Source organism: Mustela nigripes, chromosome 14 (assembly GCF_022355385.1).
Source record: "Mustela nigripes isolate SB6536 chromosome 14, MUSNIG.SB6536, whole genome shotgun sequence".
Classification (NCBI taxonomy): Eukaryota; Metazoa; Chordata; class Mammalia; order Carnivora; family Mustelidae; genus Mustela; species Mustela nigripes.
In genome coordinates, this window is record NC_081570.1 from 78,837,502 (window position 1) to 78,851,048 (window position 13,547).

General features: G+C 36.9%; 1 protein-coding gene across 7 annotated transcripts in view; it reads right to left on the bottom strand.

Moving 5' to 3' along the window:
- The window catches only part of EVI5 (ecotropic viral integration site 5), a 198,364-nt gene that overhangs the window by 167,880 nt on the left and 16,937 nt on the right, over nucleotides 1-13,547 (bottom strand). Inside the window, exons 2-3 of one of the 7 annotated variants that reach the window (XM_059375395.1) lie at nucleotides 12,974-13,047; nucleotides 1,385-1,573 (exon numbers count right to left, since the gene is read on the bottom strand). The exons of 3 other annotated variants lie outside the window; for them this stretch is intronic. The gene's annotated coding sequence lies outside the window, so the exon portion shown is untranslated. Of the gene's footprint in view, nucleotides 1-1,384; nucleotides 1,574-3,654; nucleotides 3,733-12,973; nucleotides 13,048-13,547 lie in introns of those variants that run through there. 3 more of the 7 variants (XM_059375397.1, XM_059375394.1, XM_059375396.1) reach the window with 3 other exon arrangements.

A 13,547-nucleotide genomic window follows, 5' to 3' on the forward strand; every position in this document is an offset into this window, starting at 1 on the left:
ATGGTTGAGAAAAAACATCTTTTTACATACCTGTAGTGTGATATAAATAGATACAGGCACAGTACACTAAGAAATATAAGTAGACATTAGAACCAGAGAATTAGATTAATGCTTCAGAGGCCTGAGAGAACAGCATTTAATTCAGTTAAGAAAATTTATCATTGATTTATGGCTCAAAGTCAAATGCATTTAAACCACATCATTACTTTTCCACTGCTATTAAAATGGCATTTTGATTAGCATGCTAAAGCAATGCCAAGAAATCAGAATTTCAAAGAAGCCTTTTATTTAACAAGTAAGATATTTTCTTAAAGTAAGAATCTTATTTTTTGGGACATGTGGTTAAGCATCTGCCTTGGGCTCCGGTCATAATCTCAGGGTCCTGGGATCAAGCCCCACATGGGGTTCTCTGCTCAGTGGGGCACCTGCTTCTCCCTCTCCCTTTGCCTGTTGCTTTGCCTACTATGCTCTGCCTCTGTCAAATAAAAATCTTTTTTAAAAAAATCTTGTTTTCAGGGCACCTGGGTGACTCAGCAGGTTAGGCCTCTGCCTTCGGCTCAGGTCATGATCTCAGGGTCCTGCGATCCAGCCCCACATCGGGCTCTCTGCTCAGCAGGGAGCCTGCTTCCCCCCTCTCTCTCTGCCTGCCTCTCTGCCTACTTGTGATTTCTGTCAAATAAATAAAATCTTAAAAAAAAAATCTTGTTTTCTGAGTGATACAGATATAATTAATTCATTATAAATATTTTATTATAAAATAAATCATAAATATAATTTATATTTTATTATAAATATTTATTTTAAGTTATTTATTTATTATAAATATAAATATAAGTATTCTCACTAAGAGACTAAAAATAGAAACATTTTCAGTAAAGATATACAAAAGAGCTTAGTTCAATGGCAAAGCAGTTTGTAATTAAATTTACATTTTAAAAACTTGGGTCACAGCTATAAAAAGAAATGAAGTGCTGACAGATTTAACATGGATAATCTTGAAAACATTATGCTAAGTGAAAGAAGCCAGACATGAAATACCAGAAATGATTCTGTTTATAAGAAATGTCCAGAATAGGCATTATCTATAGAAAGAAAGTTGATTAGTGATTGCTTAGGACTGCAGAGAGTGGAGGGGCAGTGAGCTACAGCTAAAGAGTTCAAGGTTTCTTGTTGAGGTAATGAAAACGACTGACTTGTACACTTTAAATGGGAAATTGTATAGTATATGAATTATATATTAAGAAAGTTGCTCTGAAAAATTCAGGTATGAACAAATTACTCCATAAAATAACAGAGCAGATTCCGATGGAGGGAATCCTTAACAACCCTCTTCATTATGAATCAAGTTTGTATTTTGAACATGACCACTTTAAAACCCTCTGACCTTCTCTACTCTGGACTGGTTGCCTTCTATTCCTGGAGCTTGGCTGTCACTGGGGATCTCCCTTCACTGTGATCCAGGTATTTCCTTCATCCCTCTTTGGACTGGATAATGTTTCCAAAACCCCTTGTCTTTCTTCCTTTTTCTTGATACATTCTTTCATTTTGGTGAGATATCTCCTCTCATAGCTTCCTGAAAGGTAATATGAAAATATTTATTCTGCTGTAACACTTAAAAATTCGGCTGCATTTAAACCAAATTGGAAATAATTTTCCCTCAGATTTTTGAAGATACTGCCTTCAGTTGTCTTTTACCTTCCATTATTTTTGATGAAGAGTCTGAAACCACTCTTACATTAATTATCCTATTTCCCTTCACTTCTCGGAACTTCTCCCTCTTCTCTTTGGTCCCTTAGTTAAAGTTTGCAATGAAATGCCTTGATGCAAATATTTTTTAATTTTATTTAGCATGTTGATGGGCTCTTTTAACTTAGAATCTCATGACTTCAGTTCTGGGAAGTTTTCCTGATTTATTTATTTGATTATATATTTCCTTGATTTCTTCTCTTTCTTAGATTCTACTTCCAGCATGTCTACTTACTGCTGATATTAAGCCTCAGCTTCTTATTTGTAAAACAGAGATAATAATAAAATGTAGACTAAGTATTTGGCATATACCTAGCACTCAATAAATGCAGCTATTTTTCTACTTTCATTTTTTCTTTTCTTTTCCCTGGCTTTTACAACAACATGTTCTGAGGGTTTTCCTTCTACTTCTCAGGACTCTCCTTTGTTGGATCCTTTCTATGCTCTATCAGATGTTGTCCCCACAAATCTATCTTTGGCCACTTTTTCTTTTATTCTAGGCTGGATCAATATGAACTCCATACCCAGATTCTAGGCATTTCTTCCACTTAACTAGCTGTCTGACCTTAGGCAATTTACTTTAACCAGCTGATGCCTCAATCCCTCTTCTGACAAAAGTAGATTAATAAGCATACCAATTAGGATGCCTGTGTAGCTCAATGGGTTAATTGTGTCCCTTGGCTCAGATCAAGACCCCACGGTCCTGGAATTAGAGCCCCCGCCTGAGAGAGGCAGGGGAGTCTGCTTCTCCCTCACCCTCTGTTCCTCCCCACCCCTCTACTGTGGCGCACACTCTCTCTCCCTCTAAGACTCTCTCTCTCAAATGAATACACTTTTTAAAAAGTGTATCAATCTTACACACTTTCCATGAAAATTAAACGTTTTATGACACTTAGAACACTACCTGGCATAGTAAGCACTCAAATGTTTGCCATTATTATACTACTACCTCTACTACCTCTGTTATTACTACTATTACTACTACTACTATGATTACTACTAAAAAGGCCCATCCATGTCTTCCCAACAGATCTCCTAAGCTGCTTCTTACAGAGACGTAAACTAACTATACATTTCAGAACTGTATTTGGAATCTTGCTTGTTTCTTGTCCCCATCTCTAACAGTATACAAAGAATCATCTTCCTACTCCTCCTCCAGACCTCTGCTGTTGCTGATGGTCTCAAAATCAGTATGTTACTATTTCTTAAAGAATTTCACTCTTAACTTAAGCAAGAGAGATACCTGAATACTGACTAGCATAATGAGCTGTATTCTGATAACCTCAGCACATTAAGGAATTGCCAAGAAAAATATACTGCCAAAACTGAAGGGAACAAGGGTTCATTTACAAATATTTTAGCACCTGTTATTTCTGAGGTCTGATACTATTTAAAATACCTAACTAACCCTACAAAGAAAAAAAGTATAGTATAGGAAAAAAATCCTGAAGGAAAGGAATAGAAGTAATGCTTTTTAAAGATTATTTACAAAACATGACAACTCTCGAAAACTCTAGGCGATATAATATATGAGTACTACATCCAACTATTGGACACAAAGTTTGAAGAACATACTGAAATGCAGGCTAAATTCACAGATTTTGCTTCATCCAATTAAATCTTAATTTCCTAGGGTATACAACCAATTTCTTCAGTTTTTCTGCATATAAATAAACTTGGTACAGACCTTTGTAGTTTATATAATAGTTTCACACAACTGATCCTTAAAACAGATCTGAGAAGAAAACAGTCCAGCATTATTCATTTAACAAGTATTTCTTTATTCAGAACCTCCTCTAAAAGAGTACTTTACTGGGTGTTGAATACATATGAACATAATAGTCAAAAACAAAACAGACAAGTTCTTTCTCCTCATGGAGCTACTTAAAAGTAAAAGACTAGGGGCACCTGGGTGGCTCAGTGGGTTAAGCCTCTGCCATCGGCTCAGGTCATGATCTCAGGGTCCTGGGATGGGAGTCCCACATCAGGCTCTCTGCTCAGCGGGGAGCCTGCTTCCCCCTCTCTCTCTGCCTGCATCTCTGCCTACTTGTGATCTCTCTGTCTCTGTCAAATAAATAAATAAAATCTTTAAAAAAAAAAAAAAAGTAAAAGACTGAACAAACAAATGCAGAGAAAGATATATGACATAAGGGCAACAAACAATAACTTAATTCGATAGAATGGCTAAGGACTTTCTCAAGAGGCAATATTCAACTTAAGATCTAGAAGATGAGCAAGCAGCAGCCACCTGTACAAAAAGCTAGGCAAAAAAAAAAAAAAGGGGGCACAGGGATGACATGGATGACATGTACAAAGTCCATGAGGAATTTAAAAGCTTGGTGGGTTAGAGAAGGGCTCTCCAATACAAATATGAGGTTAACCACAAATGCAAACCACATTAGTTATTTTAAATTTTCTAGGAGCTATACTTGAGAAAGTAAAAAGGAAGTGAAGTAGCATCTTTTCTTTAACCCAAACATATCCAAAACATTATTTCAACAAATATCTAATGAAATATTTTACATTCTTTATACTAAGCCTGAAATTCAGTGTGTATTTTACACTTACAGCACATCTCAATTTAGACTAGCTACAGCTCAAGTGTTCAATAGTTACATATGGCTAGTGGCCTCCACGTCAAACAACACAAGTTAGAAGAACCAAGAGGAGACCATTATGGCTAACACATAGCTTTTTTTTTTTATTTGAGAGAGAGAAATTACAAGTACACTGAGAGGCAGGCAGAGAGAGAGAGAGAAGGAAGCAGGCTCCCTGCTGAGCAGAGAGCCCGACACGGGACTCGATCCCAGGACCCTGAGATCATGACCTGAACCGAAGGCAGCGGCTTAACCCACTGAGCCACCCAGGCGCCCCAAACACATAGTATTTTAAATGGAAGTGTAGAAAGATGAAAAGTCAATGGGTGCCCAATCATTAAGTGTCTTGTAAGAAAGTAATTTGGAATCTATTTGGAGTAGAATTGGCAGTCACAAGGGTTTTAAACATGCAAAGAAAAATTTTCTGTTTTACAAAAAGAGTACTCTGGGACACCTGAATGGCTCAGTCAGTTAAGCATCTGCCTTTGGCACAGGTTCTAGAGTCCTGGGATCCAGTCCCACATGGTTCTCCTTACTCAGCAGGGAGCTTGCTCTTCCATCTGCCTACCACTCCCCCTGCATGTGTGTGCTTCCACGCTCTCTCTCGCTCGCTCATTCCCTCTGACAAATAAATACAAAGAAAAAAAAAAGAGTACTCTCCTTTTTAAACAACAAATCACAGAGGAAAAAACAGAAGTAGGGAGACCAGCGAGAAGACTATTACAGAAGTATGGGTGAGATATAATTAAGGTTTAGGCTATTGTGGGGGCAGGAGAGACAAAGAAAATAGATGCAGACAAAGAAAACAGATGCATGCAAGATATCATGGAAGTCAACACAAATTAACTTTTTGGTTAAGTGAATGTAAAGAATGAAGGAAAAAAAAAGAAAAATCATGAGTGTAATCCACCCTGATTTGTGCTCAAGTGGGGTTGGGCTGACTTGGGCTCCAGTGGGGCCACTCCTGTGACTGGACAGACTAGCATTCTGATGTGATTTGGTAGGGGGTGCTATAGTTGATGGAACGGAATCAAGAATTTTTCCAAATAGAAACAAGTTCGGAGAGGCTCACACTTACTAATGCTAAAAGTAAGACTAACCCAGATATTCTAAAATTAGATTTAATACCCTCTGCTGGTAATATATTATTCTTTCATAGTTCAAAAATGAAAATAATCAATTAGGATGTAGGTAAGTAATGCCTCCTGTACATATACCAGCAAAGTCCTCAATTAAAAGGCCTATAGGTCTCTTAATAATTCTTTTGTATTTTGAAAAATGAAAAGAAAAAATTTAACTTCAGTTAATATGCCTAGGAGTCTAAAATTAACATCTACAGATAACATTCTCGAACCCAAGCTCCAAAGAATAATAGCATATTAAATTCAAATACTGGAGTGCCTGGCTTCATCAGCTGTTTAAGGCACAGACTCTTGATTTTGGCTCAGATCATGATCTTAGGATTGTGATATTGAGCTGTGCATAGGGCTCTGCATGGAGCCTCCTTAAGATTCTCTCTCCTTCTCCCTCTGTTGCTCCAACACCCTCTCTTCCTTTCTTTAGGAAAAAAAAAAAAAAAAAAGTAGTCAAATATTATGACTTCAAAATCAGTGCCAAATTCCTACAGCCAAAGTAGAAGTAGTAATTCAGAAGCTAACCATGACTATTCTTCAGAACAAACAAGGTGACCTTACATGCTATCTGACAATGACTCAAAAATCTGGCTACCTTAGCTTCAGGGATTTAATATTCCCTCTCGGTTCTTCACTTCCAATTCAACTCTATCAATTTCACTCAACAAATACTTAATAAGGGTAAGTACAGAGCCAGGCATTGAGTGGGATGATGAGTAAGACACATGGTTCCTGTCTTGTTCTATCCTCAAGTTGCTCACCACTAATGGAGTATGAGGAGAAAAACATGGAAACAATTTCAATATGACAAATGCCACAGAAAAGTATATACAGTTGACCCTTGAACAACACAGGGGCTAGGAATGCTAACTCTCACACTACCTATGCACTCTAAAATCCATTTACAGTGAACCCTTGAACAACTTGGGTTTGAACTGTATATGTGTATTTTACACAGACTTTTTATAATACAGTACTATAAATGTATTTTCTTTTCCTTATGATGTTCTTAAAACCATCTTTTCTCCATATTACTTTATGTAGTATATAATATACATAACAGAAAATGTTAATCAACTGTTTATGTTATCAGTAAGGTTTCCGGTCAACAGAAGGCTATCAGTAGTTAAGTTTTGGGGGAGTCAAAAGTAATACATGGATTTTCAACAGTGCAGGGGTTCAGCACTCCCTAGGCCCCATGTTGTTCAAGGGTCAACTGTACTATAAGTCTTTCTAGCCACACAATATCTGAATCCCCATTAGTGTTCTGGGATTTCCCATGTAAGTCTAAAAAGTACCATATACTCATTCTCCTGGTCTCCCTTGAAAATAATTCACAAGGATGGGACCAAGTGTCCCACATCTACCTATATATTTCTCTCTTTCTTTCATCTGTAATCTAATCTAGTAGCTTAATATATCAAGTATTTATCATCTCACAGTTTCTGCAAGTCAGGAATTAAGCTATAGTTTAACTGAGTGATGCTACTCAGGACCTATCATAAAGTTGCAGACAAGATCTTGGCCAGTGCTATCATCTCTGAAGGTTTGAATAGGGCTAGAAGATCTGTTTCAAGATGTCTCCTGCACATGGTTATTGGCAGAAGGCTTCAGTTCCCCACATGAGAAACCGCTCTAGAAAGTTGGTAAGTATCCTCACAATGTGGCAGCTGGCTTCCACCAGAACAAATGAGCAAAACAGATGTAATAACTTATATGACCTTGCATTTTAAGTCATACTCATTTTTGCAATAACCTAATGATTCCATAAATCAGTTCTATTTAGTGCAGAAGGAAACTACACAGAATGTAAATCAGGGGGCGCCTGGGTGGCTCAGTGGGTTAGGCCGCTGCCTTCGGCTCGGGTCATGATCTCAGGGTCCTGGGATCGAGTCCCGCATCGGGCTCTCTGCTCAGCAGGGGCCTGCTTCCTTCCCTTCCCCTCTCTCTGCCTGCCTCTCTGCCTACTGTGATCTCTCTCTGTCAAATAAATAAATAAAATCTTTAAAAAATAAAATTAAAAAAAGAATGTAAATCAGGAGCTGGGGTTATCAGGAACCATGCTAAGTATCTTATGCAATATATTATGGCTACATATTGTATTGTTTATAAATACATACATATTCATGAGTGTAAAAACGTTATGTTTGGAAAGAGAGGAGGCACCATGGTTACAAGTGCATTTGTAATTGCATTTGTTTTCTTTGTTAAGGTGGGTGATGGGAATATGGCATTTATTACATTTTTCTTTATACCTTCTGAGTTTGAATACTTCATTACAAAAAAAAATCAAAAATCAATGCTCTGCATAAAGTAGAAGAGTGTTTTCAAACGTATTACTTTGAGCACATATATTAGTAGAGCTGTTTTGAAGGACTATTTGGAAGTATATATAACAAAATTTACATGTACATAAGCTAACTCAGGAATCTGTCCAAAAGAATTATTTACCCAAATAAACAAGGATATATGTACTAAAACTAATCACAGAACTATTTCTAATAGTTCCGATGATAACCCCAATGTCCATCAAAGAATGAGCAAATAAATTAGGACACCACCATACAACAGAATGCAGCCATTAAAAAAAAAAAAATGAAATTCCCAATATGATGGAAGACCAATCAGTTATTGGTGAAGAATAGGATATGCTGTATAATTCCATTTTTTGATAGGCTATATACCAAACTATTTACAACCACCTCAAGAGAATAAAAATTAAGCAAAGGAAATAAAAGCAGAGAGAAAACTTTCCTCTTGTGTTTTAAAGACCTCCATTCTCGGGGCACCTGGATGGCTTAGTGGGTTAAGCCTCTGCCTTCAGCTCAGGTCATGGTCCCAGAGTCCTGGGATCAAGCCCTGCCATCAGGCTCTCTGCTCAGCGGGGAGCCTGCTTCTCCTTCTCTCTGCCTGCCTCTCTGCCTACTTGTGATCTGTCAAATAAATAAATAAAATCTTAAAAAAAAATAAATAAAGACCTCCATTCTCAAAATTTTTTACTATCCTCTACAGGCATACCTCAGAGATATTCTGGGTTCAGTTCCAGACCAGGGCAATAAAGTGAATACAGCAATAAAGAGTCAAATGAATTTTTTGGTTTCCCAGAGCATATAAAAGTTGTTTACACTGTAACTGTAGTCTATTAAGTGTGTAAAAGCATGTCTGAGAAAACAATGCACATACCTAATTAAAAAATATTTTGTTGCTAAAAAATGCTCACCCTCTGAAATTTCAGCAAGTTGTAATCACTAATCACAGATCACCATGACAAATAATAATGAAAAGGTTTGAAATATTGTGACAATCACCAAAATGTGACAGATACACAAAGTAATAAGCAAATGCTGTTAGACAAAATGGTGCCAACAGACCTGCTTAGCCACAGTTACCACAAACCTTCCATTCGTAAAAAAAACAGTACCTGCAAACACAATGAAGCAAAGCACAATAAAATGAGGTATGCCTATACTTTGGTAATTTCTGTGGTTGTTTTGGTTTTGTGTTAAATAGACTTTATTTTTTAGAATAGTTTTAGGTTCACACCAAAACTGAGCAGAAGGTACAGAAATTTCCCAAATCCCCTTACCCTCATACATACATAGCCTTCAATACCAATATACCCCACCAGATAGAGTATTTGCTACCACTGATGAAACTAATGAATGACATACCATTATCACCCGAAGTCCATCATTTATATTAGGGTACACTCTTGTGCTGTACATTCTATAGTTTTGGACAAATGTGTAATGACAAGTATTCCTCATCATAGTACCACAGAGAGTAGCTGTACTGCCCTAAAAATCCTTCTGTGTTCTGTTTCGCCCCACTCCCCCCAAATCCTGGCAACCACTTATCTTCTGTCTCCATAGTTTCACCTTTTTAAGAATATCATAAATGCCCCTGGGGATAAAAATATATGTTTATAAAAAATAAAAAATTATATAAAAAAAAGTCAATAAAAATAAAGGGGGAAAATAAATAAATAAATAAATAAATAATAATATCATAAATGGAATCACCTTGTGTGTAACCTTTTCAGACTAACCTTTTCAGACTAGCTTCTATCACTTAGAATTAAGCATATAAGGGGATCCTGGGTGGCTCAGTTAAGCGTCTGACTCCTGATCTCAGGGCTGTGAGTTCAAGCCCTACACTGGGCTCCGCACTCGGTGTGGAGCCTACTTTAAAAAAAAAAAAAAAAAAAAGTAGAGGAAGGAATGGAGAATTTAAGTATCCTCCATGTCTTTTCACGGCTTGATGGCTCATTCTGCTTTAGCACTGAATATTATTCCATGGTCTTGATGTAACAGTTTATCTATCCATTCAATTGCTGAAAGGTATCTTGAGTTCAAGTTTCAGCAAGTAGGAATAAAGCAGGTTTTAGTGTGGACATAGTCTTTCAAATCCTTTAGGTAAACACCAAGAAGCAGGACTTCTGAACTACAGTCATATAAACTTCAGAATTTAGTTTTATAAGAAATTGCCAAACTATATTCCAAACTGGGTGTAGCATTTTGCATTCCCACCAATGAGGAATGAGAGTTGCTGTGGCCCTACAGCCTTATCAGCATTTGATGTTTTCAGTGTTCTAGATTTTAGCCATTCACTCCACTAGGAGTATAGTGGTATCTCATCATTGAGATGAGATTGGTATCTCACCATTGTTTAATCTGCATTTCCCTCATGACACATTTTCATGTGCTTATTTGCCATCTGTAGATCTTCTTTGGTGAGGTATCTGTTAAGATCTTTGGTCTATTTTTAAATCATGTTGTGTTCTCAATGTTGAGTTTTAAAAGTTCTCTGAATATTCTGGATAACAGTATGCTATCAGATACGTCTTCTGAAAATATTTTCTCTCAGTCTACAGCTTGAGAGAAACTTTTAATATTAGTGTAGTCTAAGTATCAATTCTTTTACAAATGTCTTTGATGTTGCATCTAGTAAGTCATTACTAACCTAATGTCACCTAGATTTTCCACTGTTATCTCCTAGGAGTTTTATAGTTTTGCATTTTACATTTTTTTTAAAGATTTATTTATTTATTTGACAGAGAGAAATCACAAGTAGACAGAGAGGCAGCCAGAGAGAGAGAGAGGGAAGCAGGCTCCCTGCTGAGCAGAGAGCCCGATGCGGGACTCGATCCCAGGACCCTGAGATCATGACCTGAGCCGAAGGCAGCGGCTTAATCCACTGAGCCACCCAGGCACCCTGCATTTTACATTTTTGTGTTGGATCCATTTTGAATTAATTTTTGTGAAGGATGTAAAGTCTAAACTTAGATTCATTTTTATGCATGTGGAAGCCTAATTGCTCCAGTACCATTTGTTGAAAAGACAGTCTTAGCCACTGTATTGCCTTTGCTCCTTTGTTGAAAATCAGCTGACTATATTTATATGGGTCTATTTCTGGGCTTTCTACTCTGTTCCATTGATCCATTTGCCTATTCTTTCACCAAATCCTATTGTCTTGATTACTGTAGCTTAAGAATGTATCTTGAAGTCAAGTAGTATCAGCCTTCCACCTTTCTTCTTCTCCTTCAAAACTGTGTTGATTATTCTGGGTCTTCTGCCTCTCCATGTTTTTGAATCAGTCTGTCAATAGCCGCAAAATAATTAGCTGGGATTTTGACTGGGACTGTATTGAATCTACATAGTTGGGAAGAACTGACTTTTTTTTATATATTGAGTATTCCTATCTATAAATATGGAATATCTCTCCATTTATTTAGTAGTTCTTTGATTTCATTCACCAGCGTTCTATAGTTTTCCTCATGTAGACCTTGTACCTATTTCATTAGATTTACATCATGCCTTGAACAAATTTCATTAGATTTATATATAGGTATTTCATTTTTTGCGATATTATTATAAGTGGTATTGTGGTTTCAACTTCAAATTCCACTTGTTCATTCCTATATACGTAGGAAATCAGTTGACTTTGTGTGTTAACATTTTTTCCTGTAACTCTACGATACAAACGGTCCCTGACTTACAATGGCTTGACTTATAATTTTTCAACTTTCTGATGGTGTGAAAGCGATACACATTCAGTTGAAACTGTATCTTGAATTTCAAATTCTGATCTTTTCCCAAGCTACCAACATGTGGTACAAATGCTCTTGTGAGCAGTGGCAGTGAGCAAGAGCTGCCTGTCATATGCACAGTCATAAGAGTAAGTAACAACAACTGATACACTTAAAACCATTCGACACCCATACAACTGTTTTTCACTTTCACTACAGTATTCAATAAATTACACAAAATATTCAAAACTTTATTATAAAATAGGCTTTGTGCCATTATGCATATGCTACACCTTTTGTAGTTGTCCCAGAGTTATTGAATATTGTTTTTTCCACCTTTTTTTTTCTCTTTCCAGTTTTAGCAGTTTCTATTGATATTCTCACACTCAGAGATTCTTTCCTCAGCCATCAGTAGTCTAGTCTACTAATAACTCCACCAAATGGTTATAATCTTTTTCTGTTACAATATTACAATATATGGGGCACCTGGGTGGATCAGTGGGTTAAAGCCTCTGCCTTCGGCTCAGGTCATGATCCCGGGGTCTTGGGATCAGGCCCTGCATCAGGCTCTCTGCTCCATGGGGAGCCTGCTTCCTCCTCTCTCTCTTTGCCTACCTCTCTGCCTACTTGCAATCTATGTCTGTCAAATAAAAAAATAAAATCTTTTAAAAAATATATTACAATGTCTTTGATCTCTAGCATTTCTTTTTGGTTCTTAGAATTTTTCTAACATTCCTTATCTTTTCTTATATGCTGTCTACTTTATCCATGTAGAGCCTTTAGAATTTTCATCAGTTATTCTAAATTATTTCTTGGTCTGATAATTCCAGTATCCCTGCCATACCTAAGTCTAGATTTGATGCTTGCTCTAGCTCTTCAAACTGCCTTTTTGTCTTTTAGTATATCTTGTAATTTTTCTTGATAATTGGATACGATGAACTAAGTAAAAAGAACTGTTGTAAACTGGCTTCATTATGTGATGGTAAGATGTGGGGGAAAGAGAAAATACATCAAAATTAAAACCTGATCTGACCAAAGAGAAGGACAAATCTATAGATAGCCAAGCTCTTCCATCTACATCTTATATTATCTACTATACTTCCAGTCTGAAATTGATAAATTCAAGCATCTCAAGTTTCACCTTAAGTTTCATCGAAGTCCATAAATTAACAGGGAAACCGGCAGGTAGGTAAATGACAGGGATATTGTATTTCTGGGATCATTACTTAAACTACAACCCTGCTTATACAGCATTACAAATCACAGAGCTCACCAACTTCTAGTACCATGCTTTTTTAGTAGGTTTTCATATAAGTGTTTATAATGCCAAATGGATCCAGGGAAGTCTTTTCTTATTTGCTTCCAAAATAAACAGCAATGTGTCCAACTTAGAAGTACATTCTAAAATGTTTGCTCAAATTTCAAAATAGTCTATGTCAATGTAAACATAAAAAATCATTAACTTTTACCTGTATACATTGTTACTTCTCTTCATTCTTCAAAGTTCTGGAAATTCTGAGCCCATGAAAAACTTGATAGTCAACTGAATAAATGTGTGAAAAGAAAAAAAATTATTTATACCCAACCTTGTTCCAGTAGGATTTGAGGCTGGTACAAATGTAATACACATCATCAATTTTTTAAGCAGGTTATAAGAAAGTATTGTTCCAGGGGCACCTGGTGGCTCAGTCAGTTAAACATCTGAGTCTTGATTTTGGCTCAGGTCATGATCTGGGGGTCCTCAGATCAAGCCCCATGTAGGGCTCCAACCATGCTCAGTACAGAGTTTGCTTGGGGTTCTCTCTCCCCTTCCCTCCACCCTTTCCCCCGCTTGCGTTCTCGCTCTCTCTCTAAAATAAATAAAATTAAATCTTTATTTTTTTAAGTTTTTTTTTCATTTATTTGTCAGAGAGAGAGAGCACAAGTAGGGAGAGCAGCAGACAGAGGGAGAAGTGGGTTCCCTGCTGAGCAAGGACCCCCCCCCACACACACACACACAGTGCTGGACTCAATCCCAAGACCCTAGGATCATGACCTGAGCTG